Genomic DNA, 17535 nt, shown 5'->3' with positions numbered 1-17535 from the left:
TTGTGATTTAGATTATTATTTTTTTGTATGAATTTATGGTTTGTGTTTTATGTTTGCATTTGCAAGAGATATATGATACTGTTTTTTTTTTTTTTAAATTTAGATAAAAAGAAATTATATGTGATAAGTTTATTTACATGTATCATCCCCGCGGGAGTTTGCTAACAACATATCTTGATTAAAAAAATAACTATACTATGACACATAACATCAAATAAATGATCGGGCGGCGCTTCGCGCCGGATATGCTTAACATGTGATGTATATAATTATATAATTGCATATTTTCATTACATGTGTTTTATATTTTTATTTGCAAGAAAAATGTATATAACGTTTATGGTTTTTATAAATGTTGGGCGTGGAGTGAACTAATTCTTGTATGATATTATTATTTATTTCGTTTGGTTTAATATTTGGAAGTAATAACTGGATAAATGTTTTTGGTTGTTTTTAAAAAATAGAAAACATGAGTCTGTAAACTGATTTATATTTATTTGTAATGTGCTTAGTTTGAGTGAAGTTTTTAGTATTTCATATATTGGCCAGTAACCATTAGGGCTATTGGCAGTGGGATCAAAAGTTAACAACTTTGGACTTTTTGGAATGTGTTTTGTGTTATAAATATTAACATGCAGATCAAGTTAACATGAAATTTTAAAATTTATTTTTCATAAAGATTTGTCTTCTAAGACAGTGTACCGAGTTTTGCTTCAAAATGTCTTTGAGGTAGGAAATTGTGTTCACAAAGAATCGTTGGTGGTGGCTCTATTTTTTAGCTAGTCGTTAGAGTTTTTTTCGTCGGTAGCAGAAAACCAAAAAGTTTGTATAACTGGGTAAACGGCATATAGATCTCAAACTTTAATTTAATCTTTGCACTATTTTCAAATTGTAAAAAAAATAGATGCTAATTTTGTTACAATCAGACTGTTTCGAAGGCATGTCTGGTAAATATTTTTAGTATACATTCTGTCATTATTTTTATCGGCATGAATCTTCTTATGTAAATATATTTAATATATTGGTCTATACAATATGAGAAAATAGTGTCAATGTAATAGCTTAATAACTATTTAAAGGAAAATTCAAGCAAAACAGATCAAAAACCATGGAAAATGAGAAGCTTATAACCTGTAAAGGTCAAAATGCATTGGAACTGATTGGTTGTTCAGAAAAAAAAAGCATTGGAACTGATTGAATATGTTTTAAAAACGTATAAATTTACTATATGTTGTTTATAGTAAAAGCAATCGTGACATTTACTTTGTAGTTTTTCTAGAACAATACATATATTATGTAGAAATTGTTATATTTAGTTCCATCATATGTTGGTTTCTGTCATCTTCCCCTCACAAATACATTTGATGTCACTTCTCCACCACTTCCATCCAGGAAAGAGGCAATTCGTAAAATATAGTTTCATTAACCCCTGTAATTTTTGCTCAAGAATAATTTGAAACCTAAGATTTAGACTAATTTCCGGCTACCTAATAATTATTGATCATTTAATTTTTAGTTGTATCCTTATTTTTTTATTTTTTTCTATTGGAAATTTGAAAATTCTAAAATTTCTGTCTTTCACAAAATAATTAACCACTTACTTTTCACATGTTTTTTTTAAATTATGTTTTAGATTGCATTAACCGTGTGTTTTTTCTTAACCATACTTTTTAATGATACTAACTATTTTAATTTCAATATATGGATAATTTAATACAGTTCTTGTACTTAGTTATATATTTTTATAATACATATTTATCTTTATTAATATATTTATTGACCGTATAGTGTAAATGGTGTTGAGCTCCACTACTCTTACATCATCTCCTTTCTCTCACTTCCCTCGTCGTCAACGCCTCACAGCTCATCTTCTCCATTTCACTTCCTATCCTATCTTCACCAACCTCAGATTCTCCTCTCTCTCTCTCTCCTTTCCAATTCACCATCGGCCTCCGAAACTACCTCTCGGATCCAGACTTCTGCCGCCGCGTTCGTGTCTCTTTTAGCTTCGGCTCTTCATCTCCGGCCACTGGCTTCGGCGGCCTCTGCTCCGCGGATGTGTCCTGTTTGTCTACTGGAGTGATCGAGAGAATATGATTAAAATGGTTTGTGTGACTGGTTTACTTTATGCCATGCTCTTCGATCTCAAGCAGCGATGGGTGTTAGAGTTCCCAATCATTGAGGTTTGTGTCTTTATGATTCTTTAAAATGGTTTGTGTGACTGGTTTACTTTATGCCATGCTCTTCGATCTCAAGCAGCGATGCGTGTTAGAGTTCCCAATCATTGAGGTTTGTGTCTTTATGATTCTTTTTTTTTGTCTCTATGATTCTTGATTCATCGATTTGTGTTATCTCCGCTTATTATTACTGTTTTGATTTACACAGTGCCAATGTCTTCAGCTTCAAGATTTCTGAGTATGTATGTGAACGGCGTTGCTGTTGGAGATTGAAGAGACTTATAAACCCTAACTTTTGGTGTGCAGATAAGGAGGACAAATCCAAACCCCGACGGATGTCATCTAAACCCCGACGAACGGAATCATCACACCATTTAAGCAGATCGATAAGTGGGAAGAACCCTAAAAGTGGGACGAAGCGGGACGAAGCGCTCAGAGAGCGTAAGGGCTGCCGCAGACCGGGCAGTGTTCAACACCAAAACAAAGCCCATATATAAAAAAAAGTCCATAAACATTGCGGCAGTTTTAATGAAACGAAGCGTTTAAAGAAAAGTGGACGCCTGTCAGCTTCTCCTTCCTCGACTTAATGACGTGGCACAACAGGAGAGAAGGAACATTTTTTTATATATATAGATATCATATATCCTGTGTCGGCTGTAGGGAGAGCCAAGTGGAAGTTAACATGTTTTTATTGTTTTGACGAACAAGGAACGTTAACATTTGTTACCAAAATTTTTCTGAAGATTTTTATATAGATAAAAGCTTCTAAACTATAGATAAACATTGTTTTATATCTTAACTAGCTGATTTTCCCGTGCTCATGCATGGATACAAATATTTATAAATTAAATATGTTACAATAGTTGATTGTTATTTAATTTTAATTTTGAATTAATTTATAATTTGTATGCATAATTTATATTAATAATATTATATTATTTTAATCAGACATATGATTTTAAATAAGTTATCATTTGGGTATATTGGATTGCATCAATCAATTTCTCTAAATTCAACTAATATTTTTTATTTTAAATATATGAAAATTATGATTATTTGCTTTTACTTTGGTTATTATCTTAGATATGTAAATATATTTGAGGAAGATTATTTATAACTTAAAATATATTGTGCTTAGAATGAAGTAAAAATAAACTAAATATTTGATTCCAAATTACAAAAATTCAACTATATGTTGATTTTTTAAAATAAAATATTAGAAAGTAAAACGATAATCAATTGAAAGTTACTTACATAAGTAACTAATACTTTTTGGAAGCTCATGAACACATATCAATATTTACAATAACTAAAATATTTATAAATTCTAAATAATTTTATCTTATATATATTAAATGGTAAACTGAAATTTATGCAAATAATCCTAAAAATGAAAATTCATATTTGCGTTGGTATTTTGATTATGGTTATATTAACTTTGACAAACATAAACATAAAATTTAATATTAAAAAAACATTTTTAATAATGATAATATATAATATATCTACCTTGTTAAATTATATAGTGTTATTTTAATTTAAAATATTTTAATTTTTTGATCAAAAGTTAACTTTACTTTATTTTTAATATCTCTTTAAAATAAACAGTTTAATTTTTTGTGATTGTATTTTAGAAATCATATTATATAAGTAAAATATAATTTATAGATTACGAAATCACATTATATACAAATATATATTTTCATCTAAGAAAATATAGATATAAACAAATATTTTATTATTTCAAAAGTATATTTTTTGTTATTTAAAATAGTCTTAAATGGGATATTTCTATTTTGTGAAATTTCCTTTTTTAATGAAAATATATTATATAAACATATATTTTCGTTTTTAATTTTTTTTAAAAACTTTATAAATGTTTCCTTTTTATTATATATGTTATTTGAAAAAATTTAAAAGGAAACTAAATAAAAATTTCAATAATAGTATTTAAATGTAAATTTTTAATTCATTAAGGGTATCAGCGTAATCAACCATCGTGAGAGTTAACATGAGCGCGACATATAGGAAACTGACTTCTCAAATAATATTATAGAGATGTTTTATAATAGAAATATTAGTTCCACATAAACATTATATATATATATATATGTTCTAATATTATCAATATAAAATTCGTTTAATTATATAATAAGGCAGAAACTTAAAATCATAAAGAATATGACACATAAGGAAATTCAAATCTTAAATAATATATATATATATATATATATATATATATATATATATATACACACAGTTATATTAAAAATGTGAATAATATTGTTTTGAATTTTTGATTATTTCTTTCACAAAATCATTTGGTTTTTTTTGGTTAAACACAATTATTTGTTTCATATCAATTTCTTTTGTCAAGCATAAAAAAACTAGTTACATTACTTTTCTACGCATTTCTTACGAAATATTGGAGTAAAGTAAAAAGCTATTTAGAAATAAAATAAAGTTAGTGATTCCAGACACAGGAAAGCTAGAAATCACAAAACCTTTTCTTCCTCCTATTCCTGAGCCAACCCGGTGGCGAATCAATGGGACATGAATCGTTTATCTACAGCTTCGTCTGTTAAGTTTCTTGAGCTTTTAACTTTAAAACCAATAGATGATAAAAGTAGTGGTTCATCCACCTTATATATTACTAAAAATCCATTCCAACTACCGATGTAAGATACTTTATGTCTAATACATCCCCTCGAGATGATGACTCTTTGAGCGTCAATCTCGAATGTTCGGACAAGGATCGAGGGCCAACTTTAGGCCGAGTGGATGAAGATCGGGTTGAACTGTTTGGATCAGGCTCTGATACCATGTTAAGTTTCTTAGGCTTCCAACTTAAAATCAATTGGTGATAAGAGGAGTAATTCATCCACCTTATATATTACTAAAGATCCATTCCAACTACCGATATGAGATACTTTGTGTCTAATATCGTCGCCAAAGGCACTATGTTTCTGGCAGAGTTCACCGTTAACTTCCCGTCATTGTGTCTGAAACTTATGGTTTACATTGGTGCAAATCCAATCAACTCCATTTTTTCAGAAAACCCCCAATGATAACAAATGGTTATCAATTAAGCGTGGAAAATCTCATTTTTTATCAAAAAGATTCCACTATTAAAAAAATGGTGATAGCAGCACACTGACAGTGTCTCCAAACGCTTCCTTCCTCAAGCAACAGCAAGTTCACTTACAACTGCGATCACCATACCTTCAACTTCCTCGTCGATAGATGGCTTCGGTAATGATAGAACAAAAATCGTGCATCGTCCTCTTTGGTTCATGGACACGATCCAAAGTGGCGATCTTGTCAACCAGCTCTACCCAACCAAGGTTTCTCCACCAGATCGTGCTGATCACAACGACCGAGTCGCACGTTCTATCCACCGTATTGACCCGCGTACGTTTGGGTTGGAGCTTCAGCTGGAACCACGACCAAACGACCGAACTGACTGTACCAGAGCTCATCTTTCCCGACCAACTCGACATTACAAGACCCACGGTCGAGCCAGACTTAGCTTGGGTCGTGAGGAAACCGAAGACGGACATGCATTCTCATCCGACGGACCATTCGGACAGTCCTGCAGGCGCCCTTATCTTTACCCTGTGCATCCATCTGGTTCGGATGAACCTGAATATTATCTGAAGGGTCATCTTTGACCAATCTGCATGGAAGACTAAGTTTTTGACTCATTAATTCAGATCTTGTCAAATTTATATTTTCTATACATTGTTTTCTGTGCATTGACTAGATTTGGTCAAATACCTAAATTCTATGTATTGTTTTCCGTATTTCTCATTATTAGTCTTTGACTACAAACGCTATAAATATATAGTCCCATTCATGAATAAAATTAGATCATTTTGGAGTTTGTTTTTTTCTTCTTCTTTGAGTGAGAGGGAGAGTTCTTAGCTAGTTCATCGGTGTGAACCGGCTTGTTGATATTGTGGTCAGCCAATCATCTTTGTGTGTTGTTTGGTGGTTAGCCAACACATTCATCTTTTCTTTGGTGGTTAGCCTTAGATCGTGGGTATATCAAAAACCATTCCACACCTCTTGACGATCTTTTCAATCCATCTCATTCCAGAAGTGCCTTTTCCTTCTCGGTTCATATACAACACCTGGCTAAAGTGATCCTTCCCGATTTTGGGTCTATCTTTTGGTATCAGAGCCACTTTGGCTGGTTTATTTTCATTATATTTTCATCTTCTCATCTCTTCATCATTTTTTTCTTATTTTTTTGGATCCGGGATGTTTCTTTACTCCCTTGTGATCGCCATATTAAAAAAAAAAGAAACGATATTTAAAAGAAAACTACGTTTTTTGGCTTGGATCACTTCTGAAGAGAAATCCAGGGGGAGTGGTGGAAGAGAATGCCTGCTGGCCGAGGAGAAATCCGGTCTTAGGACAGTTAAGGCGGATCCACAAAAAAATCATCATCACTGGGACCTATTTTGTCTCCAATTTTTGTGTGGATCCATCTTAACTGTTCTAAGGCCGGATTTCTCCTCGGCCAGCAAGTTTTTCTCTTCCACCACTCCTCCTAGATTTCTCTTCAGAAGTGATCCAAGCCAAAAACGTTTACTTTTTTTTAATATCGTTTGTTTTAAATATGGCGATCAAAAAGGAGTAAATGAATAGACCGGATCCAAAAATAAATAAGAAAAGAAAATGATGAAGAAATGAGAAGATTAAAAGAGAATGAAAACAAACCAGCCAAAGTGGCTCTGATACCAAATGATAGACCCAAAATCGGAATGATCACTTTATTAGGGTGTTGGATATGAACCGAGAAGGCAAAGGCGCTTCTGGAACTGGGATGGATTGAAAGGATCGTCAAAAGGTGCGGAATGGGTTTTGATATACCCACGATCTAAGGCTAACCACAAAAAAAAGATGAATGTGTTGGCTAACCACCAAACAACACACAGAGATGATTGACTGACCACCAAATCAACAAACCGGTTCACACCGATGAACTAACTAAGAACTCTCTCTCTCTCTCTCTCTCTCTCTCACTCAGAGAAGAAGAACAAAAACAAATTCCAAAATGATCTAATTTTATTCATGAATGGGACTACATATTTATAGTGTTTGTAGTCAAAGACTAATAATGAGAAATGCGGAAAACAATACATAGAATTTAGATATTTGATCAGATCTAGTCAAGGCACATAAAATAATGTATAGAAATATAAATTGACTAGATCTGAATTAATGAGGCAAAGACTCAGTTTTTCATGCAGATTGGTCAAAGATGACCCTTCAGATAATGTTCAGGTTCATCCGAACCAGATGGGTGCACGGGGTAAAGATAAGGACGCCTGCAGGACTGTCCGGATGGTCCGCCGGATAAGAATGCATGTCCGTCTTCGGTTTCCTCACGACCCAAGCTAAGTCTGGCTTGACCGTGGGTCTTAGAATGTCGAGTTGGTCGGGAAAGACGAGCTCTGGTACAGTCAGTTAAGTCGTCTGGTTGTGGTTCCAGCTGAAACTCCAACCCGGACGTACCCGGGTCAATACGGTGGATTGAATGTGCGGCTCGGTCGTTGTGATCAGCACAAACTGGTGGAGAAACCTTGGTTGAGTAGAAGTGGTTGACAAAGTCGCCACTTTGAATCGTGTTCATGAACCAAAAAGGACGGTGCTCGATTTTGGTTCTATCAGGTAAGGTAGCTTATCTCTTAGGACATGTTGTAGATTTAGATTCGCCTTAATAGGCAAACAGTGTTTTTAACTTAAAGCTCAAGCGGTCTCTGTTTTTCTTCAATATTCAGTTGTTGATCATGACAATACACAACATTGTGTTTTACTATTAACTTAAAAGTACTAGATCATTTAAGATGGACCAGATGATGATGTATGTCTTTTGTTTTTTTTTACGTTTTCAGCATATGTGGCAAAAGATGCTCTTAGCAACCAAATATCGATTTCGCTGTTTCTAGAGCGTGTGAAAGCTGATTTCAAAAAAGGTATGGAGGTGGAAAAGCAAGCACAGCTATCGCCAAAAGTCTCAACAAGGAGTTCGGGTACTTACACCCCTACTACTACCTTAAGACGTTTTGGGGCATTGTAATGAATAGATAGATATTAAGAGATTTTAAAATTCAAAAATTGCAGGCCCGTAATGAAAGAACACATGAAATATATTGTTGACCATGCAGAGGAGATTGAAAAGCTAATATAATTTTAGACAACAATCATTCTCCTTTGTGTGACCTTTTGAGTATAATGGATCTGCCAGAGAAAAGCAATGACTAGTATATTTTACGACGTCCCTTAAAGAAAAGACAAATCACTATGCATAACAACATTTTATGTTTCTACATGTTCATTATTGTTGATCTGTTCTCAGGCCATCGACAGAGGGGGAATCTAACGGTTCACAAGACCGAGATCTACGCTCTCAGGTTAATCAAACTTGACTCTGGAAACTAAACTTGTAGGCTTGTTTGTAACGTATACTCTATGGAACCAGCCACTTTAAAACATATTGTTTTGAAACATTTTCAGGCGCAGGAGTACAAAAACAAGGGACACAGTCACACAAGTGAGGAGGAAGTTGTGGTACCAGAACATGAAGATAAAACTGGTGGTTTTTGGCAGAGCGTGCTTGTAGTGTTAAAGAAATGCATTTGCCTTAGGCTCCCTAAAGATTATGAAATTTTTAGGGCCCCCTATAATACTCATCACTTCTGTATAATAGTTTTAGTGTCTTTGTAGATGTGTTTTCACATGAGTTTAATCCTCTCTTTTACTCAAATTTTCCTAATTTTTTTTTTATCTTAACAAATATTCTTCTAAATAATTTAAACTTTTGTTTTTGAGTGTAACTATATTTGTTTCTTATACCACAAAATTTAGTTTGTTTGTAAGAAAAAGAGAACATTATATAAGAAATCTTTTAAATATTTTAACTTTTCTCTGTAGTTCTTTTAAAAAACTATGTATAATTAAAATATATATATAACACTATTTAGATTTTGTAAAAAAAAAACCAAATTTGCCTTAGACCTCAAACTTCCTTCGCACGGCACTGGTTCTTGGGATCTTGCTACTACTTGTGCTCATAATCTGGCTTTCGGTTTGTCACGGTTCGAGTGCACAGATTGAAGACACAACAAATTACTAAGAGTGTGAGTTAAAGCCGTTGGCTGGATTGGCGTCAGAGAACAAAAGTCTTGGGTAGAGGGATGAGAAAGAGAGATTATCAGGAAAAAAACCAGAAGGATAAAAAAGGCTGCGCCCACCGTGGGCTCGAACCCACGACCACAAGGTTAAGAGCCTTGCGCTCTACCAACTGAGCTAGACGGGCCTTGGTGACTGTAATGTGTCAAGCTATTATATATTGGCTAAGCAGTTTCATACTGCAGAAAAGATGCAGCTTCCTTGGGCTGTATTTGAGTTCAGTAGATGGAAACTTTTTGTGGGTAGTATCAGTGACTACAAATCTACAAAATGTTTATTTAAAGCCGAAAACACCTATCAAGATTGTCCACGGAACTGTAATGCAATCTATTGGTTCATAGTGGTATAAAAGCGAGTTAATTGAAAAAGTTTGAAGCTTCTGAACATTGAACATGTGCTGGCTATAAAATCTAAAGCAAATGAAGCTGATCAAACACTTGCCAGCTTACATGACACTCACATCTCAAACAGACACAACCACTCAAAACAGATTCATAAAATCGAAACTTTCATAGATCCAACACCAAGTTCGACAAGCTTACACATCTTAAACCTCAAAACAAAACTTAAAAACAACAATTTCAATTAAATAAAGCCTTTCAAAGCTCGTCTTCATCCCTCAGATACTCTCCAATATCAGCCTGATGAAGCACAACGATCCCATTCGGATCCAACTTCCGACAATCCTGCGTACTCTTCGCCGCGATCCCAAACCCCAACGAACATCAGACATGGAGAACACAACAACCCCATCTCCAGGCACGATGCTATCAGTAATCCCCCTAACCCTCCTTTCAACACATGGTTCCCGTACAGAAACGACATCTCCGACGTGGGTTTCAGCCATACCTTGTGCTTCGCGTTTCGCCGCCAAGAGGTTGAGCGACATGATCGTCAGGTGGAAGCTCCCGGCGTGAGTGTACTTTCCGATGCAGGTCCGAGGGAGACCAGGCTTTTGCGGGAGATGTTGGTGGCTCGCTTCACGAGCGACTCTCGCTGACGTAGTAGACTCTGCTCTTCTGGAGACGGAAGCAGTAGCGGCCGGGGTCTGATTCGGGTCCTTCGTGAGATGGGTTCTCGACGATGTTCTTGAGGTTGTTGCCCACGAACTTGAAGATCTTCTCGAAGACGACGGTCGTCTCGTTCTCGTCTAAAGGCCGCATCTTTTTTGGTTTAGGACAAGGAAGATTGAGTTTGTTTTTTTTAGGGTTTAGGGATTTAGTAGCAAAGGCCGATGTGGTTTTCTAATTTACATTTTGGTCCATTAGAAAACAGGTATTATATTTAACCCCTGGATTATAAAATGGATGCCGCCGAACACCCAAATAATGTTGTCACGGAATCTCAAGATAAGTCCATTCTCGCGAACAGGGAAAAGCCCACAGGAAAAATCATCGCTTACCTCTTGTGATCCGATCCATATAAATGCAAACCGGTTAATGAATAGTTTCTGAGTGTAGTGTTAAAAGAAAAAACTTATAACTGTTAAAACTTGTATATTCTTCTTATTATTGATATGCCAATAGGCATCTATATATATACATGTTACAAGGAAGAGATAAAATGGAAAGATCCTATTTCCAATAGGAAATAGGAAATACATGGAAATAGTAATATCCTAATACAAATATGCAATACATAAATATGGTAAAGTCTAAGTCTTCCTTTCTTCCTATGCGTCTGGTCCGGTTCGGTATTGTCTGTCCGGTACGTCCGCCGGTACTGTCCGGTACGGTTCGGTTATGTCCGTCCATCCAATGGTTTATAACACTCCCCTTGGACGTCATAACCGTTTCAGAGTTCATAGTGTGCTTCATGTTGCCTTCATTAAAACCTTACCAGGAAAACCCAGTGGGACAAAACCTTGGTGAAGGGAAAAGAGTACAACACACACTACTCCCCCTGATGAATGCATCACTGAAGATGTCCGTGTAAGGACTTGTAAATATTGATTCAGTGAGCTTGGAGTGTCTGTGTTTCTTTCTCTTAGAATTTCGCAGAAGAACACTTGGACGTACTGTGCCTTATGTCGTCCAACTTATAATATGGTCGACCATTATGGTCCTTGACCAAAAACGTATGTCTCTTAGACTACTAACCACTTTACTTGGTCGGATCTCATCCATAAGTGTTTATGGATCGTCCTATAGTATGACCTGGTCGTTTATGGACAGTGAGATATTTCTCTTAAGTACTATCGAAAATGTACTGAACTGGTCGATCCATATTGTGTCATAGACCTTGTCTATACACGTCCATAATTTTCTCATGAGTGTCTTAGATCATGACTTGATCAGTGATCATTACTACAATGAGTTTTACATACTCATTAGACTTTGGTTCTATAACCAAGTACACTCATCGGACCTTATTCTTGGCAATCAATCTTTCTTGCCATATGTACTATCCATACTGATAGTTGATACCTCAAAAGTCATACCACGTTTTGGGTTAACAAAATTAGTCATCTCTCATGGATGATTCGGCGGAAAGAAGCCGGACATAGTCTTTGATTTGGTATGGTCTTTGGCGTGAACCATAATGGTTCTCTTCGCTTTTTGCTGTGACCATCTTATATCTTACTTAGGGCGTGCTGATCTCATACACATACCCACGACTATGGTCTCTGCTATGAGTTATTGCAGTCCTTATATACATAGTCTTAAGAATCAATCTTGTTTATACACACACACAACCTTTGATGGATGTCTAAGATGTTGTTGGTGTGTTGCTATCAAGCCTTTGCCGTAGACCATTGGGTCATAGACCACGACCAATCACATGGTGATTGGTACTTCTCTCATACGGCTATATCTGTATATGCAGTCCCATGTCCTTAGTTCGTATGGACCTTTGCTAGGCGTGCTTATGGACTGCTACATGATAGCTGATCTTTGAGATCTAGAAATAAACTGTATCAACCTCTCTTTAGGCTGGTTCCAAACACAAGGGATTTTGTACTTCTTATAAGTATGTATGGACTGAATTGGATTGTTCTTAGACAGATCCTTTACTTATACAGCTGCTTAATGATTCAGTCCATGAACAGCTTAGGAACAATGCTGTTCATTGAGAATTTCTTTTCTCATCTTTGTGGTACCTTTATAATATTTGATCCAGTGATCCATATGCTTGCTTACTACGTTTTTATCTCTTACTTATGACCAGACCTTTGTCAATTTCAATCTGAGTAGTAGCATCCACCACATAGGAGTATATCTCCTTATAAACTGTTTTTCGGTCTCTGTGAGTAACCTTGTGTAATCAGCTATGCTCAAATGCTGTAAATAGGCACATGCACGTCTTAGACCACGTGACCATGTCCTTATCTCACGGTTTACTTTCCTCACATGACTCATTCACTGGTTTTATCACTTGATGGCGTTTTATGGCCAATACGTCCATCTTTCTTTACTTTAAACCCCACGTCCATTTTATTCTTTGTGAGTACTCTCGTGGGTTTATGATCCTCGCATTATATCTTATACTCAAGTGCTACTTTCTTTTATGAGTTCTCTTATATGTAAATACATCAGTGGTGTTAACACTCTTATTTATGGTTCCATTGTGTTCCAGACATGTCCAAATCGATTTGAGATTTCATTATCTAGGACCTTTATTTCCTTGCAGTTTGGCATCCCAAACTACATGGTCTGGTACCTTAGATGGTTAGCTGGCCAGCCTTATCTCCATGTCCGGACTGGTTCCCTTTTGAACTCGGATTTATATCATTCTGTGCACCTTTTCATTTCTTTCTATCCGAGGTTCCTTTATCTTATGGAACACTTTGGTCTATCTTGTATAGACTCTGTAGCAACTTGATTGTGTCTCTTAGGACATCAAATTTCGTGGTGCATAAGCTGGTATGACATTTAGTCATTCTTTTCTTTCCTTTCGGGTCAATGTGTCTGGCATCTAGTTCTGCTAGCTTTTGCATTATTTGATCACATTCTTTGGACGTCTTAGATTATATTTCTAGTCCGAGGATCTTGCCAAGACAATGATGGTTAATACCAATATCTTACTCTTTATCCAGCTTATAGCTTTCTCACTTTTGATGTTGGACAGTCGGATTACTCATGCAATCCGTGAACCTGGCCATTTAATCTTATCACCCATATTTGGCTCAAGGTTTCATATAAATTCGTGGGAGAAAGTCATACTCCTATCCAACATATATTCCCAATTCTTATCTCAGTTTCTATCTTAGAAAGCACATATGAATGTGGTGGTTAAATCTCTTTAAGATTTCATATGTCTGGTCGTGACCCGTATTCAATCTGAGATGGGAATATCTATGCTCACTTATATGGCCTGATGCATATTGTCTTTACACATGTATATCAGTGTGTTCCCAAGCATTAGGTCGTGGCCTTTGTATTATAGGAAATCGGCCAAATGATTGTCCATGGTTCTGTTTTCGACCCGGTCGGTTTCATCGTCCGTGGTACGGTCGTATGAACTTTGTTGACCGCGTCCACGTCTGTCCATCCATCCCGGTCTCGACCGGATGGTTTATCATGATGGACGTGGCTTGTCTTTGTATTAATTTACCATGGCCATAGACCATGTCCCACGGATCATGTTCATGTTATAGTATGGTCATGTACCACACGGGTGTGTATTCTCCCCCTCATGAACATGCTATAAACCATTATGCCATTTCATGATACTTGGGACAGTTAAGCCTCATGAGCTTTCCTTGTGTACATGTTTCACAACGTGAGATTCTATGGGATAACTCTTTTGTGCCTTTCAATTATTTGCATCAAGTTTGGATCGATCCGGATGGCTAGTCCGGTCATGCCATTAAGTGTAATTTCGTATGGTTAACCAACTGGTTACCATGGCTCTTTTGCCTCTCATCATACTGATCTTAGCATAGTATTAATCAGTAGAGTATATAGGTATAGTCTTGACCACTTTCTTATAAGGCCTTTGGCGATTTTTCTTTCAAAATCTGTAGGAACCTTTTGTTCTCTTTTGCCCATTGTTTCTATATGGAAACCATTTCTTGTTAGTACTCAATGGGCCACGAAATTGGGTGTATATAATGCCCTTCAGGCAATGCCTTGGCTGTGGTCTAACTATCCTTCTAGAACAAGATTTATTGGGAGAATTTTATTTTTATTTTTCGTGAATATTTTTATGCTTTGTAATTCTAAGATAAATAAAAATCATTCAATAAATAAAATTCCAATAAAGGTTTTCATAAAAACACTAAATCATATAACATAATAAGATTTAAAGTAAATCAAACAAACAAAGCAAAATTTCAGGATGTCAAATGGCCTTTTAGCCTGTGGTCAAGCCGGCCACTCCAACTGTCACTTTGGATGTGGCTTCCTCGGATTTATTATCTCTTTCATCACAATCTGCTTCATAACCACTCATCTCATTCTTTATTTGATTCATCCACTCTCTTTGTAATAAGTATGAGAACAGATCATTGTATGTGGTGAAAAATTTCTCTCTATGATGTAAAAATAGATCTCTTGGATCTGCTGTAGAGAATGTCTTTTCAAGTAATTCCTCATCTGTTAACTTTTCACCACATAATATCAGGTTATGAGCTATTTCGGACAGGGTATAATTATATTCTTCCACGGACCCATAGTCCCGGAATCTGAGGCTCATCCACTCATGCCTTATCTTTGGTAATAACACCTTAGTGTATCTGGACATTAATTCTGTCCAGAGGCATCGGGGGCTCTCTATATCTCGGTACTGATTTCTCAGTTCCTCAATGAGATGATGGCTCATTACTGTTAATGCCATTTCGTTCTTTTGGTTCCATGATCATCCTTGATGATACATTTCCCAAGACCCTCTGTCCATAGTATATATGAGATATTCATTGCCCATCCTAGATAATTTTCTCCAGAAATTTTTAGGGTATCATAATCCAAGGTTGACATCTGAATCATATCAATCAATTTTTAGAATTCATGCATTCAAATAATCAATCAAACATGAAAATACTTTTAGAAATTTTATCACTCAATATATCAATGGTTCACACCAACCAAAACAAAAATTTCTAACAAGTATTAATCAATCAACATGAAATATCCCTTTAAGCAATCATATATCAACCTCAGAAATTTTCAAGTGTTCTTATGTGATCTAGGTTCCTGCGGACCTAACTAGAAAAAATTTCAGACAAGTGATATATGAAATATAAACTATATGTTCAGGGTTATAATGCATCAGGTCTTACGACCCTTAGGTCACACGACCACAGTACATGATGCAAAGCCACACGGCTGGTTAGTATGAACAGTCTGGATTCATTTAATCTATCCTAGCAGGATGATTCTAAGTGTTCAGGTCGGATTTAATGTAAATCTATCAACCTAATGAATCAGACAGTCTAGCAACCTAGATGAACAATCATACTAACAACCTAAACATCATTATGTATGCAAGTGAACCACACGGTTCCGATTGAATGATTATTCCTTAATGCAATCGATTTTTATCAACCTAGCAATCAATGATTCTAAGTGATAAAATGAAACAATAAACCTCAAACAATTTGTTCAGATAATTCAATCAACAAAATTCGGATGAGATCCTAATATATTGTTTCTATGTGATTCCAAATTCAGTTTAAGCAATCAATGATCAATGGTGAGCATTCTAGCAATATTCCTATTTCAAATTCAGTATGGAATATGCAATTTAACATAAGCTGAAAACTTTTCAGAAAAGGAAATTTTTATAAAAAGAAACTTTCTATTTTTTCAGAAAAGGAAATTTTCCATTTTAGCAGAAAGGAAATTTCAACAAATCAATCAATCAAGCAATCAATAAAATAATTCAGATTTCAGTTTATAGAATTTATAGTTTGTGAAATCGACCAAGATGGGTTTAAGGGGTGATCGATTTCTATTGGCTCCGATTGATCATTCAGATCATAAGGTTTTCGAGATCCAAGAACACTTAGTGTTTTGGTTTTAATTGATTTAATCAATCTCTTATTGAATAAGGAATATTTGTGCTTCTAACAACCTAATGACCGTTTGATCTAGCAACTTAACGGGAGAACTAAACCAAATCCTAATTCCTCAAATTTATTTAGGGATTCAATTGTCCTAGGTTTTTAGGTTCATCAAATTTTAATGTTCAATCCTTTAACAAACAACCAAATTCGTTTTGATATGGTTCCAAAGGGTGTTTCAGATTTTATTTACCTTTAGATTGGAGAGAATCTGAAACTGGACCACCTAGAGAGAGGAGAGAAAACCGCGAACGGCTTGAACGTCTATCGCGAGCAAGGAACGGGCTGATCGGATCGTCCGGAACCTCTACCGGCTGTTGGATGAACTGTCGGATCGTCTGGTGGCTTATCGGGTGCTGATCAATTCGTCGGATGGTCAGTATGGGTGCTGGTCGGATGAGAATGGAAAGACAGCTAGGGTTTCCTTTAGTAAAAAGGAAATTGTCAACGCGGATTGAAACGGAGGTGGAGAACGCGTCTGAACTCGGATTGAGACGAGGTTTGCGGCGCTGGATTCTTCTCGTCGAGAGCTTCAATTGGATATATGGAACGTCGGCTAAATCCTTATGGTTTAAGAGATACGTCGATTTGAAGTTGCGTCCGAATTAGGGTTTTGAATCAAGTTGACGGCGCTTCTTGTAATAGCTCGTGAGAACGCGTCCGGTATCGGATTGCGATGAGGTCGACGGCGTTGGATACGCCTCGTCGAGATCTTGAATTTGATAGGTGGCTTGTCGTCTGGATCCGTCGGGTTGAGGAGATACGGTGTTTTGAAGTTTCGTCTGATTTCTAGGGTTTATGGTGGTTGCTGGGAAAAAAGGGTTTCGAAATTCTCAGGGTTTTCAGAGCTCTCGTGCTGATAACGTGTTGTAAAACTTGTATTTCTTCTATTATTGATGTGCCAATAGGCATCTATATATATACATGTTACAAGGAAGAGATAAATGGAAAGATCCTATTTCCAATAGGAATAGGAAATACATGGAAATAGTAATATCCTAATACAAATATGCTAATACATAAATATGGTAAAGTCTAAGTCTTCCTTTCTTCCTCATGCGTCTGGTCCGGTTCGGTATTGTCTGTCCGGTACGTCCGCCCGGTACTGTCCGGTACGGTTCGGTTATGTCCGTCCATCCAATGGTTTATAACAAT

At 36.0% G+C, this 17535-nt stretch overlaps 1 non-coding gene and 2 pseudogenes across 1 annotated transcript; 1 reads left to right on the top strand and 2 right to left on the bottom strand.

Annotated features, from left to right (window-relative positions):
- The first annotated feature begins 4723 nt into the window (after positions 1–4723).
- Positions 4724–8376, top strand: LOC108821504 (vesicle-associated membrane protein 724-like; annotated as a pseudogene).
- A 1056-nt stretch (positions 8377–9432) lies between these two features.
- On the bottom strand, positions 9433–9504 carry TRNAK-CUU (transfer RNA lysine (anticodon CUU)). The gene has a single exon. It is a non-coding gene; the product is annotated as a tRNA-Lys (tRNA).
- A 207-nt stretch (positions 9505–9711) lies between these two features.
- On the bottom strand, positions 9712–10656 carry LOC130502805 (uncharacterized; annotated as a pseudogene).
- Positions 10657–17535: the final 6879 nt, after the last annotated feature.

The sequence above is a fragment of the Raphanus sativus genome, unplaced genomic scaffold (genome assembly GCF_000801105.2).
Source record: "Raphanus sativus cultivar WK10039 unplaced genomic scaffold, ASM80110v3 Scaffold0690, whole genome shotgun sequence".
Classification (NCBI taxonomy): domain Eukaryota; kingdom Viridiplantae; phylum Streptophyta; class Magnoliopsida; order Brassicales; family Brassicaceae; genus Raphanus; species Raphanus sativus.
The sequence above is the reverse complement of the archived record's forward strand: the minus strand, read 5'-3'. Positions and strand labels throughout refer to the sequence as shown.